Source organism: Rattus norvegicus, chromosome 16, assembly GCF_021556685.1.
Source record: "Rattus norvegicus strain SHRSP/BbbUtx chromosome 16, alternate assembly SHRSP_T2T, whole genome shotgun sequence".
Classification (NCBI taxonomy): Eukaryota; Metazoa; Chordata; class Mammalia; order Rodentia; family Muridae; genus Rattus; species Rattus norvegicus.
In genome coordinates, this window is record NC_141549.1 from 41,234,664 (window position 1) to 41,254,644 (window position 19,981).

At 39.1% G+C, this 19,981-nt stretch overlaps 1 protein-coding gene and 1 pseudogene; both read left to right on the top strand.

The window, feature by feature from the left end:
- The window catches only part of Erich1 (glutamate-rich 1), a gene marked incomplete at its 5' end in the record, with an annotated part of 52,793,804 nt that overhangs the window by 10,364,104 nt on the left and 42,409,719 nt on the right, over window positions 1–19,981 (top strand).
- On the top strand, window positions 4,129–11,938 carry Elf2-ps1 (E74 like ETS transcription factor 2, pseudogene 1; annotated as a pseudogene).

Genomic DNA, 19,981 nt, shown 5'->3' on the forward strand with positions numbered 1-19,981 from the left:
GCTAATTTCTAAATGTATTCAGTTGATTATGAAAATCTCTGCAATATTTTGATGAAATTTACTCACTTCCTAGATTTCAAACAAGAATAGAAGCTATAGTCAAAAGTTAAAAAAAAGAAAATTATTTGAAAGGTGACCATGCAAATTTGTTCAAATTCTGGGAATCTAGATCCAGCTTGGTAATTTCTTTGGGTACTATTTTTAAATATACTTTTATTTTAGTAAACAATGAAGATAAATGTTTTAAAGCAATGATTTCTTAGCTTCCTTTTGACATATTTTAGATAAAGAGTTATTTATTTTCTTTCTCCTGAAGAAATGACCATTACCCATAATTGTATCTTTATGCTTTATTGAGACACTGATTTTTAAAGAAAACAACTAGCATGCTAAATTCCTTAAACTTCTATATGTTTTTCTACATAATGAGTTGACCATCCTTTGATTTGCTCTAATCTATAGCTGATCTTCATGTCTGATATGATTCATCTACTTATATGTAATTCCTGAAAAGAAAACAAATTGGCAAAGTCAAGGACATTATTTGTAATAGTTTATTGGAAAAAGTTAAGAATCTCTACCCTGGTTACCTATTACTTCAAGTGGGTAAATTTCTCACTCATAAAAGTTTCTGACCAAGAAATTGAAGTAATTAAACAGATCTCAGAGGTAATTCCTTGAGTTGATGTGTGTACCAGACAATAGGTTCCCCAATACAATAATTTTCTATAACTGCATAGAATATTAGCACAAAAATAAGAGCCTAAGAGGATGATATGTTGCAGCTTCTGTGTAGCAGGAGGAGGCTAGTCAAGACTTAGCTCAGTTTGGTCTCATAGGTCAAAAGCAAGTTGTAACTACCTTATATCAGTTCATTCTGGGATTTAATGTTGATGACAACCTTGTTAATACTAATGAAATTTAGCTGTTTGTGGTTATAGCACTGAGTTCCTGAGCAGCTCACCCATACTGATATTTTCAAAACTGCTGCTCATGTTCCGCTGAGGTCACCTGGGTACTCTCTTACTTTTTGAACTTTACATGCTTAAGTCAGTCTCATTCAAAATAATATATCTTTAAAATAATTTTAAGTCAACTAATCAAATTAGTTTTATAAAATAAGAACAACAAAATGAAACATAATCTGACCATTCAAAGTCAAAGACCTTGACTACCAGTGAGAGGAGAAATTTGTAAGGGCATTCTCATCATGGAATTGTAATGGTCCATTTTAGCATAATTTTTCAGGAATTAATTCTAAGCACAATCTTTCAGAGAAGACTTTGGTAAACAAATCTGTTATTCGTGAATTTAAAGCATTTCAATTTAATTGTTTTTTAATTTGTATATATGTATAGTTTGTGTATTAGATATGGATTGGAGTTAGAGATTGTAGGGGTGATTTGATACAGTGTGTGGAACAGAAGTATGAATTACTGCCCTCTTCGACAACAATGCATATTCTTAACTTTTCAGCTATCTCTCCAACTATGGCATTATGTTCTGTGAACTCACCCCAACAACCTATTTATGTGTTGCTTTTTTCTGAATCTTTTTACTCATTCACATGGAAGCAGTCAATACAAGACCAGTCTGTACTGTAACTCCTTTATGGAATCACTGCAAACCTATATCATGGAAAATATTTCTGTTGGTAGAAGGTCAAATTCCTTATTTAAAGATATCGGCAGGAGTGAAAAGAAGCTCCTATTAACATGATTGGCATGATATTATAGTCTACTCTGACTAGCTTCCTAGCTTACCAATATTCCCTTCAATGTTTTCAAACAAAGTAAAATATAAACTTGCTGTTTCCTTCCCTGCCTCTTACTCATCATTGCCAGATTTTCATATTGCTATGCTTTTTCACCATTTGGATAGGGAAGCTCATATCTCACTAACTTCTTTTTCATAAATGTATCATTGAGCTATGAAAAATACATCAGTCAATGTAGCAGAACATGGGAATATTTTGGAAGGAAGGAAGTATTGAAGGACCCAGAGAGGTCAAGGACAACACAAGAAAACCTACAGAATCAACTATCATCAGCCCATAGACTGAACTACCATCCAAAGAGCATGCTTGGGATGGGTCTAGACCCCCTACACATATGTGAAAGATTTGCAGGTTGGTCTTCATGTAGGGCCTCTAACAGCAGGTTCAGGGTCTGTCTCTGAGTCTAATACCTGACTTTGGATCCCTTTTTCCTAACTGCCTTGCCTTGCCTACCTCATTAAAAGAAAATGCATCTAGTCCTACTGCAACTTGATAATAGGTGGACATCCATGGGAGAACTCCCCTTCTCTGAGGAGAAATGGATGAGGATGGAAAGAAGCATCGATCAAGATATAAACAATTAATTAATGAAAAAAAAACACATGGACAGAAAAATGCACTTTATCTTTTATGTTTGTAGATCAGATATCTTAAACAAAATCCACAAACAAATATCAAACAAAATATACAAACAGACACATATATTATTGGGTCATCTCTATCAACCAACTTCCAGAAAGTTTATACTATTAATATGTTTTAACTTTCCACTAGTATATGAAACTTTTCAAGAAGTAAATATAGATCAATTTTACTTTGATAGGATTCATTGCGTTTCTACTAGTTTGCTTTGTCAATACGTGGAAAGGTAATTATATAAACTAGTAATAGAAAGGCTTTGGAATAGTGTGTGATTTTTTTTAAAATTTTAAGCAAAATACACTTAATCTAAATAGGAATACTAAATAGAAACGATTAGCAGATTACATTTTCTATTTTCAATTGGTTTTATATTAACGTGAAAATTAGATGATGTTTTAGTTTATGATTATACCTTAAAACAATAGGCTAAGTAATATGTCATTGGCTTTTTAAAATGGGAGAGTCCTGATGGGTAGAGAAATGTTAATCAAAGGCTCCAACTTTGCAGTTAGATTAGAGGAATACATTTTTTGCTAATTAACTATTGTAAATAGTTTATAATAATGCATTAAATAGTTCAAAATTGTTAAAAAAAACAACTGTTTGGAGAAAGGGTCTCTATAGTAGTCCTAACTCTCCTGATGCCCTGGTGCTCACTCTGTAGTACAAGCTGACTTCAAACTTACAGGATTCTCCTGCCTCTGCCTACCAGTGCTAAGATCAAAGGTGTGCACTGTCACAGCTGCCTAAAATAATGAGCTGTTAACGTTAAAGGGACTATAATAATTCCAGTGGATTCATAGGAGTTGACTATTAAGAAGGAAAGGTATCCATGCAAAAAAGAGACAGCATCAAAATCACTGGGAATATCACAGGTAATAATTTTTTTAAGATTTATTTATTTATCAAGTTTATATATGAGTACACTGTAGCTGTCTTCAGGCACACCAGAAGAGGGCATCAGATCCCATTACAGATGGTTGTAAGCCACCATGTAGTTGATGGGATTTGAACTCAAGGCCTCTGGAAGAGCAGTCAGTGCTCTTAACCGCTGAGCCATTTCTCCAGCCCATCTGTTTCTGTTTTTATGGCGAGCTATTAATTTTTTATTACCTTTGGACTATGTTTATATGTGATTGTTTTGCATGTTAGAGAATTAGCTTCGTACAAGTCAATATAGGCATCCAGCTTTCATAAATAATAAGGCAAACTAAAATTACACCAACAACTACAGGGTTAAAATATATCACCGTATAACACCAATAACATAAAGATTATCTAAATATCTATATATCTCTGCAATGGACAATCAAGTAGAATACTCTTGTATGACCCATCAGATAATTGAAATCAAAGAATAAATTTTCTCCTTGAAATATCAAGTAAATAAACTAATGAAATGTCACAGCTCTGCTCACATTAACTGAAATAGAAGTTGTTGGGTGGATAAACTGTTAGGGATAGAATGATTCTGATGAATTGGTGGAAGCTACATGAGAAATCCTGAGGACAGATGCCACCTTGTGAGTTTCCCTCACATTTGCTGATTTTAATTCTATGCATGGCACCAAATTAAATTATCTTGATAAAGAGTTTAACCCAGGAGTGTGTGAGTGTGTGCTGCACCACACAGTGGGTGTCTCCAGCCAAAGTTATGCCTTCTCTCTCAGGTTGTAAGTCAATGTGAAGCAGTAGTTCCTGGAATAAAGATGTCTCTGCATGAGGGACCACGGACCACCTGGATCTGCTCATCTGGGCCATGGAAGCATCAGTTTCAGCAGTAATGCACACTGTAAGGATAAGACCATTGAAGCTTCTGAAGTCCTGTTTTATATGGAATTTCTACCTGCTTGTGAGATTCAAGAAGTCCCAGTATTGGAAGTTTTGTCTCTCCATATATATCAACTCCAGTGTTTATCCATGCTGAGAAGAGGCCAGATGTCATTACATAGACTATAATGGAGGTAGGTGTCAACAGAAGAGTATGAACCAGTGGATGCCTTGCCTATTCCTACTTCATCAGACCCCACAAACCAATGGAATGAAAATAAAAAATAAAAAGAGTTGGCCATAAACCAAAATCCATCAGTCACCAATTTCCAATGGGTCTCCTGAATTAGGAATCAAGAAAACCAGAGAAGGGAAAGGAAACACATTTTAGCTTTGGGAGTTTCTTTTTTTTATTTTTATTTTTTCTTTATTAATTGAGTATTTCTTATTTACATTTCAATTATTATTCCGTTTCCCGGTTTCTGGGCAAACATCCCCCTAACCCCTACCAATCCCTTCCATATGGGTGTTATCCTCCCCATCCTCTCCCCATTACCGCCCTCCCCCTAACAATCAGTTTCACTGGGGGTTCAGTCTTAGCAGGACCAAGGGCTTCCCATTTCACTGGTGTTCTTACTAGGCTATTCATTGCTACCTATGAGGTTGGAGCCCAGGGTTAGTCCATGCATAGTCTTAGGGTAGTGGCTTAGTTCCTGGAAGCTCTGGTTGTCTAATTGGGTGGCTGTATATGTATGGGCCACATGTGGGGCATTTTGATCATCTGTCTTGAGTTTCATGTGTTCTGTGCATCTAGGGTAATTCAAGCATTTGTGCTAATAGCCACTTATCAATGAGTGCATACCATGTGTGTTTTTCTGTGATTGGATTACCTCACTCAGGATGATATTTCCAGTTCCCTCCATTTGCCTATGAATTTCATGATAGCTGAGTAATAATCCATTGTGTAGATGTACCACATTTTCTGTATCCATTCCTCTGTTGAAGGGCATCTGGGTTCTTTCCAGCTTCTGGCTATTATAAATAAGACTGCTACGAACATAGTGGAGCATGTGTCTTTGTTATATGTAGGGGCATCTTTTGGGTATATGCCCAAGAGACGTATAGCTGGGACCTCAGGTAGTTCAATGTCCAATTTTCTGAGGAAATTCCAGACTGATTTCCAGAATGGTTGTACCAGTCTGCAATACCACCAACAATGGAGGAGTGTTCCTCTTTCTTCACATCCTAGCCAGCATTTGCTGTCACCTGAGTTTTTGATCTTAGCCATTCTCACTGGTGTGGGGTGAAATCTCAGGTTATTTTGATTTTCATTTCCCTTACAACTAAAGATGTTGAACATTTCTTTAGGTGTTTCTCAGCCATTTGGCATTCCTCAGCTGTGAATTCTTTCTTTAGCACTGAAACCCATTTTTAATAGGGTTATTTGTCTCCCTGTGGTCTAACATCTTGAATTCTTTGTATATTTTGGGTATAAGCCCTCTATCTGTTGTAGGAATTGTAAAGATCTTTTCCCAATCTGTTGGTTGCCGTTTTGTCCTAACAACAGTGTCCTTTGCCTTACAAAAGCTTTGCAGTTTTATGAGGTCCCATTTGTCGATTCTTGATCTTAGAGCATAAGCCATTGGTTTTTTATTCAGGAAATTTTTTCCAGTGCCCATGTGTTCAAGATGCTTCCCCGCTTTTTCTTCTATTACTTTGAGTGTATCTGGTTTGATGTGGAGGTCCTTGATCCACTTGGACTTAAGCTTTGTACAGGGTGATAAGCATGGATCGATCTGCATTCTTCTACATGTTGACCTCAAGTTGAACCAGCACCATTTGCTGAAAAAGCTATCTTTTTTCCGTTGAATGGTTTTGGCTCCTTTGTCAAAAATCAAGTGACCATAGGTGTGTGGGTTCATTTCTGGGTCTTCGATTCTGTTCCATTGGTCTATCTGTCTGTCTCTGTACCAATACCATGCAGTTTTTATCACTATTGCTCTGTAATACTGCTTGAGTTCAGGGATAGTGATTCCCCATGAAGTCCTTTCATTGTTGAGGATAGTTTTAGCTATCCTGGGTTTTTTGTTATTCTAGATGAATTTGCAAATTGTTTTGTCTAACTCTTTGAAGAAGTGGATTGGTATTTTGATGGGGATGGCGTAGAATCTGTAGATCTCTTTTGGAAAAATGGCCTTTTTTACTATATTAATCCTGCCAATCCATGAGCATGGGAGATCTTTCCATCTTCTGAGATCTTCTTCAATTTCTTTCTTCAGATGCTTGAAGTTCTTATTGTACAGATATTTACTTGTTTGGTTAAAGTCACCCCGAGGTATTTTACATTATTTGGGACTATTATGAAGGGTGTCGTTTCCCTGATTTCTTTCTTGGCTTGTTTCTCTTTTGTGTAGAGGGAGGCTACTAATTTATTTGAGCTAATTTTATACCCAGACATTTTGCTGAAGTTGTTTACCAGCTTTAGTAATTCTGTGGTGGAACATTTGGGATCGTTAAATACACAATCATATCATCTGCAAATAGTGATATTTTGACTTCTTCTTTTCCAATCTCTCACCCCTTGATTTCCTTTTGTTGTGTGATTGCTCTGGTTAGAACTTCAAGAACTATATTGAATAAGTAGGAGGAGAGTGGGCAGCCGTGTTTAGTCCCTGATTTTAGTGGGATTACTTCAATTTTTACTCCATTTAGTTTAATGTTAGTGACTGGTTTGCTGTATATGGCTTTTACTATGTTTAGGTATGGGCCTTGAATTCCTATTCTTTCCAGGACTTTTATCATGAAGGGGTGTTGAATTTTGTCAAATGCTTTCTCAGCATTTAATGAAAATTTGTTCTTTCAGTTTGTTTATATAATTGATCACATTGATTGTTTTCTGTATATTAAACCATCCCTACATGCCTGAGATGAAGCCTACCTGATCATGGTGGATGATTGTTTTGATGTGCTCTTTGATTCGGTTTGCCAGAATTTTCTTCAGTATTTTTGCATCAATATTCATAAGGGAAATTAGTCTCAAGTTCTCTTTCTTTATTGGGTCTTTGTGTGGTTTAGGTATAAGAGTAAATGTGGCTTCATAGAAGGAATTCAGTAGTGCTCCATCTGTTTCAATTTTGTGGAATAGTTCGGTTAGTATTGGTATAAGGTCTTCTATGAAGGTCAGATAGAATTCCGCACTTCTGGACCTGGGCTGTTTTTGGTTGGGAGACCTTTAATGACTGCCTCTATTTCATTAGGAATTATGGGGTTGCTTAACTGGTTTATCTGTTCCTGATTTAACTTCGGTACCTGGTATCTGTAAAGGAAATTGTCCATTTCCTGCAGATTTTCAAGTTCTGTTGAACATAGGCTTTTGTAGTAGGATGTGATGGTTTTTTGAATTTCCTCTGATTCTGTAGTTATGTCTCCCTTTTCATTTGTGATTTTTTAATTTGTACACACTCTCCGTGTCCTCTCATTAGTCTGGCTAAGGGTTTATCTATCTTGTTGATTTGCTCAAAGAACCAAGTTTTGATTTTGTTGATTCTTTCTATGGTCTGTTTTGTTTCTACTTGGTTGGTTTCAGCTCTGAGTTTGATTATTTCCTGCCTTCTACTCCTCCTGGGTGTATTTATTTCTTTTTGTTGTAGAGATTTTAGGTGTGCTGTCAAGCTGCTGTCATATGCTCTCTCCTGTTTCTTTCTGCAGGCACTCAGAGCTATGAGTTTTCCTCATAGCGTGGCTTTCATTTTGTCCTATAAGTTTGGGTATGTTGTACCTTCTTTCTCTATCTGTTCAGGCCTGTTTTTTGACGAGTATATGGTCAATTTTGGAGAAAGTACCATGAGGTGCTGAGAAGAATGTATATCCTTTTGCTTTAGGATAGAATGTTCTATTAATATCTGTTAAGTCCATTTGGTTCATGACTTCTCTTAGTCTGTCTACGTCTCTGTTTAATTTCTGTTACCATGACCTATCCATTGATGTGAGTGGGCTGTTGAAATCTCCTACTATTATTGTGTGAGGTGCAATATGTGTTTTGAGCTTTAGTAAGGTTTTTCTATGTAAGTAAGTGCCCTTGTAATCAGAGAATAGATATTTAGGATTGAGAGTTCATCTTGGTGGATTGTTCCTTAGATGAATATGATGTGTCCTTACTTATCTTTTTTGATGACTTCTAGTTGAAAATCGATTTTATTCTATATTAGAATGGCTACTCCAGCTTTCTTGTTCAGACCATTTGCTTGAAAAGGTGTTTTCCAACCTTTCACTGTGAGGTAGTGTCGGTCTTTGTCTCTGAGGTGTGTTTCCTGTAGGCAGCAGAATGCTGGGTCCTCGTTGCTTATCCAGTTTGTTAATCTACGTCTTTTTATTGGGGACATGAGACCATTGATGTTGAAAGATATTAAAGCATAGTGATTATTGCTTCCTGTTGTATTCATATTTGGATGTGAGAATATGTTTGTCTGCTTTTCTTCTCTTTGTTTTGTTGCCAAGACATTTAGTTTCTTGCTTTTTCTAGGGTGTAGCTTGCCTCCTTATGTTGAGCTTTACTATTTATTATCCTTTGTAGCGCTGTATTTGTAGAATGATGTCGTGTCAATTTGGTTTTGTCATGGAATATCTTGGTTTCTCCATCTATGTTTATTGAGAGTTTTGCAGGATACAGTAACCTGGGCTGGCATTTGTGTTCTCTTTGTGTCTGTATGACATCTGTCCCGGATCTTCTGGCTTTCATAGTCTCTGGCGAGAAGTCTCATGTGATTCTGATAGGTCTGCCTTTATATATTACTTGACCTTTTTCCCTTACTGCTTTTAATATTCTTTTGTTGTTTTGTGCATTTTGTGTTTTGACTATTATGTGAAGGGAGGAGTTTCTATTCTGATCCAATCTATTTGGAGTTCTATAGGTTTCTTGTATGCTTATGGGCATCTCCCTCTTTAGGTTAGGGACTTTTCTTCTATGGTTTTGTTAAAGATATTTACTGGTCCTTTGAGCTGGGAGTCTTCACACTCTTCTATACCTATAATCCTTAGGCTTGATATTCTTATTGAATCATGAATTTCCTGTATGTTTCAGACCAGTAGCTTTTTTCGTTTTACATTATCTTTGACAGTTTAGTCGATGATTTCTATGGAATCTCTGCTCCTGAGATTCTCTCTTCCATCTCTTGTATTCTGTTTGTGAAGCTCGTATCTACAGCTCCTTGTCTCTTCTTTTGGTTTTCTATATCCAGGGTTGTTTCCATGTGTTCTTTCTTGATTGCTTTATTTCCATTTTTAATTCCTTCAACTGTTTGATTGTGTTCCTGGAATTCTTTCAGGGTCTTTTGTGATTCCTCTCTATAGGCTTCTACTTGTTTATTTATGTTTTCCTAAATTTCTCTAACGGAGTTCTTCATCTCTTACTTGAAGTCCTCCAGCATCATGATCAAATATGAATTTAAATCTAGATCTTGCTTTTCTGATGTATTTGGATATTCAGCGTTTTCTTTGGTTGGAGAATTGGGCTCTGATGTTGCCATGTAGTCTTGGTTTCTGTTGCTTGGTTTCCTGTGCTTGCCTCTCACCATCAGGCTTTCTCTGGTGTTACCTTGTTCTGCTATTTCTGACAGTGGCTAGACTGTCCTATAGGCCTGTGTGTCTGGAGTGCTGTATACCTGTTTTCCTGTTTTCTTTGAGCCAGTTATGGCAATAGAGTGTTCTGCTTTCGGGAGTGTAGTTTTTCTGTCTACTGGTCTTCAGCTGTTGCTGTGGGTCTGTGTCCTGAGTTCACCAGGCAGGTCGCTTGGAGCAGAAATGTTGGTCATACCTGTGGTCGCGCGGCTCAAGTTTGCTAGTAGGGGTGTTGCTTTTGAGCACTCCGTGAGGGCGGCAACTCGGAGGGTCTGCCCTTCCTTTTCAGGGTGCCCCTGTGCACGGGGGTCCCAGATGGCATTAGGTATTTTCCTCTGGAGTCAGAAACGTGGGCAGTGTGTAGCCTCTTCTGCCCCTCTGAAGGTTTAGTTCTGCCTCCCACGGGATTTGGGTGCAGAGAACTGTTGATCCAGTTCCTTTAGGTCCAGCCGGTCTGGAGCGCAGGGGACCTGCTGCTCCAGTGCCCCTATCTTCTGGTTCCCTGAGTCCATATACAGTTTCCTCTTGGGCTAGGGATTTGGGCAGGGGTGAGCAGTATTGGTGGTCTCTTCCGCTCTGCAGTCTCAGGAGTGACCACCTGTCTGGGCTGTGAGCTCTCTCTCCCAATGGGTTTGGTAGCAGTGAGCGGTGGGCGGGGATCAGAGAGGTTGGGAATCCAGCTAAAAACTGGAAGTGTTTGGTCCCAGAGGAATTTTGCCTCTGTGTGTCCTGAGTCCACCAGTCAGGTCTCTTGGAGCAGAGAAGTTGGTCTTACCAGTGGTCCTGCAGCTCAAGTTTGCTCGTGAGGTGTTGCTTTTGAGCTCTCAGTGAGGGCAGCAACCAGGAGTGCCTGCGCTCTCTTTTCCCGGGAGCCCCTGTGCACCAGGGTCCCAGATGGTGTTAGGAGTTTTCCTCTGGGGTCAGAAATGTGGGCAGAGTGTAGTCTCTCCTGGCTTCCCAGGCATGTCTCTCTTTGGGAGTTTCTTTTTGTTCTGCTTCAAGATAAAAATACTTGTCCCAAGTATATTAAATGGACTCAGAGAGAAAAAGGGCACATTCAAACTTGTGGACTCAAAGGCTGTCTCAAAGCTCAAATAAGAACAAACCAGATAAGAACTATGAAACTATAGGGTAAACTTTGAGATACTACTAACAAAGGGGAATTCTTGCAAAGGTTGAGGGACAGAGGCTTGTATTGATATTCAAGGACATTTTGCAAAACATTGTGGTCATTGATGATGACGAAAGTTAGTCTTGGCTTGAAGACTTGGTAGCAGCTGATGATAACAAGTCTTTAGAAGGAGTGTCACTATCTGCAGAAAGTCTCGTTCTTGAAGGCAGCGACTACCATTCCAGGTAGGAAAACCTTATTTCCTATAAACTGCTGCAGAGCAGAGAAGAGTGTCACTAGAATTGTGAATATCACTTCCCCTGCTCAGGATGCTTCATCCAGGTCTCCTACCACCACAGCACCTGTGTCAGCCACAGCAGTAGCAGCAGCAGCAGCTCCAAGGACAGTTCATGTGGCAACACAAGTCCCTATGGTAATGATATCATTAGGTCAAAAGATTTCAACTGTGGTAGTTCAGTCAGTCAATGCAGGCACATTGTACATTACCAGCATTAGTTGAAGTACAGCCAGCTCTCCAAAAGTAGTCATTCAGTCAGTCTCGACTGTGATGAAAGCCTCCACTGGAAATGGAGACAGATTCACCATGTAGTCTGCCAAGATTATCACCATTCCTGTATTCAGCTTGCACAGTGTTAACTGCAGACAAAGTCAAATATGACTGGATAAGGAAACTAGTCTTGTTGGAACCCCACTGGATCTGAGAGTGTTCACCCTGTTTCAATAGCCCATGGAACACTTATAATGAGAATATCTGTGCCTGTCAGCAGGTTTCTGGATAGACTACTCCTTAAGTTATCATTGAAGTCATAAAAGGGCCAGAAGTTAAATCAGAAGCCAGAAGCCAAAAGCAGGAACATGGTGTGCAAACTTTGCAGCTGGTAAAAGAAAAGGGGGCAGATGGGAGTAAGAAAGTAACCCATGTAGTGGTTGTCTGTGTGCCTTCTGCTATTGTCCTTCTTGTGACTATGAAAACTGAAGGGCTAGAGACATGTAAGAAATAAGCAAGATCCCGGGGGCTTCAGACTGTTAGTGTTGTACTGACAGACATCTGCAAGGGAAGTCATCACGAAGTCAGAGGAGGACTTTCAAACAACTGTGCATATAAGAAAACAATCAGACTTACTGGGGATAAATTACCTATCCTTGTTTCAGTGGAAAATGAAATACACTTGAGATGCTGACAGAAAACTGCCTCTTAAAGTAAGGACAACTGAACTCTGAATAAGAAAAAAGACTGAAAGGGACCAAACAGCTCAGGACAATCTCATGTTACACTAAGAGTTGGAACACTGACACCTGTAAGAGGTAACATAGTTTTCAGTGGGATGAGGTTGTGGTGGGTGGTGTCATTGTTACAAATAGCATTTTTTGATGCATTTTACATGCATACCACAATTAGCATGGTGCTCCCACAGTGCTCACTTTACTGGCACGATCTGAAGACTCTGCTAATACAGCTATTTTAGAATGTGAACTGAGTGGATCCAAAAACGAGAGAGAGAGAGAGAGAGAGAGAGAGAGAGAGAGAGAGAGAGAGAGAGAGGGACAGAGAGAGACAGAGAGAGACAGAGAGATAGAGAGACAGACACAGAGACAGAGACACACAGAGAGACAGAGAGATAGAGAGACAGACAAAGAGAAACAGAGACAAAGAGAAACAGAGAGAACAAGAACTAGTGCACTTTCGGTTTTTGTATGTTTGGAAATTTAAAATATATACCATATATATCATATATATATATATATATATATATATATATATATATATCATAGCTTGATGTTTTAAAACAAAGACATTAGACTAATTTCAGTTTCCTTTCTTGAAATAAGCTAAGAGCTTATTTGCATAAAGCTTTTTTATTCAAAGAAAAAAATTTAAAAGAGCATTTTAAATAATCCCAGTATATTCTTCATTAAATTAAAACCCAGAATTTTAGAAGGAAAGACTCATGTCTCACAAAGAACAAGGACATTTCTCTTCATGATAGTACCTCCATTTTCTAGTTCCCCTAAGAGAATGAGAATGTGAGCTAAGCAACATGAATAAAGGCCACTGGCAATGTTCAAAAGTTCACTAAACAGATGCTATAGCTCTCCTGGGCATATACCCAAAAGATGCTCCAACATTTAACAATTTAACAAGAACACATGCTCCTCTAAGTTGATAGCCGTCTTAATTATAGCCAGAAACTGGAAAGAACCCAGTGTCCCTCAACACAGGAATGGATACAGAAAATGTGTTACATTTACACAATAGAGTATTACTCGGCTATTGAAAATAGTTTTGCTTCCTGGTTGCTGCCACCACGGAGAGCTCGTAGGCAGCACCCCACTAGCAAACTTGAGCCTCGGGACCACAGGTAAGACCAACTTTTCTGCTGCAAGCGACCTGCCTGGTGAACTCAGGACACACAGAGGCAAAATTCCTCTAGGACCAGGCACTTCCGGTATTTAGCAGGGGGAGTCCCAAACCAGCGGATCCCTGCCCACAGGAGCTCTCTGCCCCCAAATCCCATGAGAGAGAGACCTCACCGCCCGGTCAGGTGGGCACTCCTGAGACTGCAGAGCAGAAGAAACCACCAACACTGCCCACCCCTGCTCACATCCCTGGCCCAAGAGGAAACTGTATACGGCCTCTGGGTCCCCGTAGAGGAGGGCCCAGGAGCAGCAAATCCACTGCGTCTGAGACACCGCCAGAACCAGAAGGGACCAACCAGAAAAACAGTTCGCTGCACCCAAATCCCGTGGGACAGAGAGCTAAACCTTCAGAGAGGCAGACACGCCTGGGAAACCAGAAGAGACTGCACTCTGCACACATCTCTGACGCCAGAGGAAAACACCAAATGCCATCTGCAACCCTGGTGCACGTAAGCTCCCAGAAAGGGCAGCGCAGATCTTCCTGGTTGCTGCCCCCGCGGAGAGCTCATAGGCAGCACCCCACGAGCAAACTTGAGCCTCGGGACCACAGGTAAGACCAACTTTTCTGCTGCAAGAGACCTGCCTGGAGAACTCAAGATACAGGCCCACAGGAACAGCTAAAGACCTGTAGAGAGGAAAAACTACACGCCCAAAAGCAGAACACTCTGTCCCAATAACTGGCTGAAAGAGAACAGGAAAACAGGTCTACAGCACTCCTGACACACAGGCTTATAGGACAGTCTAGCCACTGTCAGAAATAGCAAAACAAAGTAACACTAGAGATAATCTGATGGTGAGAGGCAAGCGCAGGAACCCAAGCAACAGAAACCAAGACTACATGGCATCATCGGAGGCCAATTCTCCCATCAAAGCAAACACGGAATATCCAAACACACCAGAAAAGCAAGATCTAGTTTCAAAATTTGATCATGATGCTGGAGGACTTCAAGAAAGACGTGAAGAATACCCTTAGAGAACGAGTAGAAGCCTACAGAGAGAAATCACAAAAAACCCTGAAAGAATTCCAGGAAAACATAAATAAACAAGTAGAAGCCCATAGAGAGGAGTCACAAAAATCCCTGAAAGAATTCCAGGAAAACATAAATAAACAAGTAGAAGCCCATAGAGAGGAGTCACAAAAATCCCTGAAAGAATTCCAGGAAAACACAATCAAAGAGATGAAGGAATTAAAAATGGAAATAGAAGCAATCAAGAAAGAACACATGGAAACAACCCTGGATATGGAAAACCAAAAGAAGAGACAAGGAGCTGTAGATATGAGCTTCACCAACAGAATACAAGAGATGGAAGAAAGAACCTCAGGAGCAGAAGATTCCATAGAAATCATCAACTCAACTATCAAAGATAATGTAAAGCAGAAAAAGCTACTGGTGCAAAACATACAGGAAATCCAGGCCTCAATGAGAAGATCAAACCTAAGGATAATAGGTATAGAAGAGAGTGAAAACTCCCAGCTCAAAGGACCAGTAAATATCTTCAAAAAATCATAGAAGAAAACTTCCTTTACCTAAAAAAAGAGATACCCATAGGCATACAAGAAGCCTACACAAATCCAAATATATTGGACCAGAAAAGAAACACCTCCCGTCACATAATAGTCAAAACACCAAATGTCAAAATAAAGAAAGAATATTAAGAGCAGTAAGGGAAAAAGTCAAGTAACATATAAAGGCAGACCTATCAGAATAACACCAGAATTTTCGCCAGAGACTATGAAAGCCAGAAGATCCTGGACAGATGTCATACAGACCCTAGGAGAACACAAATGTCAGCCCAGATTACTGTATCCTGCAAAACTGTCAATTAACATAGATGGAGAAACCAAGATATTCCATGACAAAACCAAATTTACCCAATATCTTTCTACAAATCCAACACTACAAAGGATAATATATGGTAAAGCCCAACATAAGGAGGCAAGCTATACCCTAGAAGAAGCAAGAAACTAATCATCTTGCAAACAAAACAAAGAGAAGAAAAGCACACAAACATAACCTCATATCCAAATATGAATATAACAGGAAGCAATAATCACTATTCCTTAATATCTCTCAACATCAATGGCCTCAAATCCCCAATAAAAATACATAGATTAACAAACTGGATATGCAACGAGGACCCTATATTCTGCTGCCTACAGGAAACACACCTCAGAGTCAAAGACAGACACTACCTCAGAGTGAAAGGCTGGAAAACAACTTTCCAAGCAAATCGTCGGAAGAAGCAAGCTGGAGTAGACATTCTAATGTCAAATAAAATCAATTTTCAAATAAAAGTCATCAAAAAAGATAAGGAAGAATGATAAGGAAGGACACTTCATATTCGTCAAAGGAAAAATCCACCAAGATGAACTCTCAATCCTAAATGTCTATGCCCCAAATACAAGGGCACCTACATACGTAAAAGAAACCTTACTAAAGCTCAAAACACACATTGCACCTAACACAATAATAGTAGGAGATTTCAACACTCCACTCTCATCAATGGACAGATCATGGAAACAGAAATTAAACAAAGACGTAGACAGACTAAGAGAAGTCATGAGCCAAATGGACTTAACCGATATTTATAGAACATTCTATCCTAAAGCAAAAGGATATACCTTCTTCTCAGCTCCTCATGGTACTTTCTCCAAAATTGACCATATAATTGGTCACAAAACGGGCCTCAACAGGTACAGAAAGATAGAAATAATCCCATGTGTGCTATCAGACCACCACGGCCTAAAACTGGTCTTCAATAATAATACGGGAAGAATGCCCACATATACGTGGAAATTGAACAATACTCTACTCAATGATAACCTGGTCAAGGAAGAAATAAAGAAAGAAATTGAAGACTTTTTAGAATTTAATGAAAATGAAGGTACAACATACCCAAACTTATGGGACACAATGAAAGCTGTGCTAAGAGGAAAACTCATAGCACTGAGTGCCTACAGAAAGAAACAGGAAAGAGCATATGTCAGCAGCTTGACAGCACACCTAAAAGCAAATAGAACAAAAAGAATCAAATACACCCAGGAGGAGTAGAAGGCAGGAAATAATCAAACTCAGAGCTGAAATGAACCAAGTAGAAAGAAAAAGGACCATAGAAAGAATCAAAAGAACCAAAAGTTGGTTCTTTGGGAAAATCAACAAGATAGATAAACCCTTAGCCAGACTAACGAAAGGACACAGAGAGTATGTCCAAATTAACAAAATCAGAAATGAAAAGGGAGACATAACTACAGATTCAGAGGAAATTCAAAAAATCATCAGATCTTAATAAAAGCCTATATTCAACAAAACTTGAAAATCTGCAGGAAATGGACAATTTCCTAGACAGATACGAGGTTCCAAAGTTAAATCAGGAACCGATAAAACAGTTAAACAACCCCATAACTCCTAAGGAAATAGAAGCAGTCATTAAAGGTCTCTTAACCAAAAAGAGCCCAGGTCCAGACTGGTTTAGTGAAGAATTCTATCAGACTTTCATAGAAGACCTCATACCAATATTATCCAAACTATTCCACAAAATTGAAACAGATGGAGCACTACCAAATTCCTTCTATGAAGCCACAATTACTCTTATACATAAACCACTCAAAGGCCCAACAAAGAAAGAGAACTTCAGACCAATTTCCCTTATGAATATCGATGCAAAAATACTCAATAAAATTCTGGCAAACCGAATCCAAGAGCACATCAAAACAATCATCCACCATGATCAAGAAGGCTACATCCCAGACATGCAGGGATGGTTTAATATACGGAAAACCATCATCGTGATCCGTTATATAAACAAACTGAAAGAACAAAACCACATCATCATTTCATTAGATGCTGAGAAAGCATTTGACAAAATTCAATACCCGTTCATGATAAAAGTCCTGGAAAGAATAGGAATTCAAGGCCCATATCTAAACATAGTAAAAGCCATATACAGCAAACGAGTTGCTAACATTAAACTAAATGGAGAGAAACTTGAAGCAATCCCACTAAAATCAGGAACTAGCCAAGGCTGCCCACTCTCTCCCTACTTACTCAATATAGTTCTTGAAGTTCTAGCCAGAGCAATCAGACAACAAAATGAGGTCAAGGGGATACAGATCAGAAAAGAAGTATTCAAAATATCACTATTTGCAGATGATATGATAGTACATTTAAGTGATCCCAAAAGTTCCACCAGAGAACTACTAAAGCTGATAAACAACTTCAGCAAAGTGGCTGGGTATAAAATTAACTCAAATCAATCAGTAGCCTTCCTGTACACAAAAGAGAAACAAGCTGAGAAAGAAATTAGGGAAACGACACCCTTCCTAATAGATCCAAATAATATAAAGTACCTCGTTGTGACTTTAACCAAGCAAGTAAAAGATTTATACAATAAGAACTTCAAGACTCTGAAGAAAGAAATTGAAGAAGACCTCAGAAGATGGAAATATCTCCCATGCTCATGGATTGGCAGGATTAATATAGTAAAAATGGCCATTTTACCAAAAGCGATCTACAGATTCAATGCAATCCCCATCAAAATTCTAATCCAATTCTTCAAAGAGCTAGACAGAAAAATTTATAAATTCAACTGGAATAACAAAAAACCCAGGATAGCTAAAACTATCCTCAACAATGAAAGGACTTCAGGGGGAATCACTATCCCTAAACTCAAGCAGTATTACAGAGCAATATTGATAAAAACTGCATGTTATTGGTACAGAGACAGACAGATAGACCAATGGAACAGAATTGAAGACCCAGAAATGAACCCACACACCTATGGGCACTTGATTTTTTACAAAGTAGCCAAAACCATCAATGGAAAAAAGATAGCATTTTCAGCAAATGATGTTCGTTCAACTGGAGGTCAACATGTAGGAGAATGCAGATCGATCCATACTTATCACCCTGTACAAAGCTTAGGTCCAAGTGGATCAAGGACCTCCACATCAAACCAGATGCACTCAAACTAATAGAAGAAAAACTAGCGAAGCATCTGGAACACATGGGAACTGGAAAAAATTTCCTGAACAGAACACCAACGGCTTAAGCTCTAAGATCAAGAATCGACAAATGGGATCTCATAAAACTGCAAAGCTTCTGCAAGGCAAAGGACACTGTGGTTAGGACAAAACGGCAAAAAACAGATTGGGAAAAGATCTTTACCAATCCTACAACAGATAGAGGGCTCATATCCAAAATATACAAAGAACTCAAGAAGTTAGACCGCAGGGAGACAAATAACCCTATTACAAAATGTGGTTCAGTGCTAAGCAAATAATTCACAGCTGAGGAATGCCAAATGGCTGAGAAATACCTAAAGAAATGTTCATCATCTTTAGTCATAAGGGAAATGCAATTCAAAACAACCCTAATATTTCACCTCACACCAGTGAGAATGGCTAAGATCAAAAATCTCAGGTGACAGCAAATGCTGGTGAGGATGAGGAGAAAGAGGAACTCTCGTCAGTTGTTGGTAGGATTGCAGACTGGTACATCCATTCTGGAAATCAGTCTGGAGGTTCCTCAAAAAATTGGACATTGTACTGCCTGAGGATCCAGCTATTCCTCTCTTGAGCATATACCCAAAAGATGCCCCAACATATAAAAAAGACACGTGTTCCAATATGTCCATAGCATTCTTATTTATAATAGCCTGAAGCTGGAAAGAACCCAGATGCACTTCAACAGAGGAATGGATACAGAAAATGTGGTACATCTACACAATGGAATATTACTCAGCTATCAAAAACAATGACTTTATTAAATTCCTAACCAAATGTTTGGACCTGGAAAATATCATCCTGAGTGAGGTAACCCAATCACAGAAAAACACACATGGTATGCACTCATTGATAAGTGGCTATTAGCCCAAATGCTTCAATTACCCTAGATGCCTAGAACACATGAAACTCAAGACAGATGTTCAAAATGTGAATGCTTCACTACTTCTTTAAAAGGGGAACAAGAATACCCTTGGCAGGGAATAGAGAGGCAAAGATTAAAACAGACACAGTAGGAACACCCATTCAGAGCCTGCCCCACATGTGGCCCATACATATACAGCCACCCAATTAGACAAGATGGATGAAACAACGAATTGTAGGCAGACAGGAGCCGGATGTAGATCGCTCCTGAGAGACACAGCCAGAATACAGCAAATACAGAGGCAAATGCCAGCAACAAACCACTGAACTGAGAACAGGACCCCCATTGAAGGAATCAGAGAAAGAACTGGAAAGCTTGAACGGGCTCGAGACCTCATATGAACAAAAATGCCAAGCAACCAGAGCTTCCAGGGACTAAGCCCTACCTAAAGACTGTACATGGATTGACCCTGGACTCTGACCTCATAGTTAGCATTGAATATCCTAGTAAGAGCACCAGTGGAAGGGAAAGCCCTGGGTCCTGCTAAGACTGAACCCCCAGTGAACCTGATTGTTGGGGGGAGGGCGGCAATGGGGGGAGGGCGGCGAGGGGAACACCCATAAAGAAGGGGAGGGTGAGGGGTTAGGGAGATGTTCGCCCGTAAACCGGGATAGGGAAAAAGACTCGAAATGTAAATAAGAAATACTCAAGTTAATAAAAAAAAAATAGTGTATGCTGACAATAGCCTGATATTGCTGT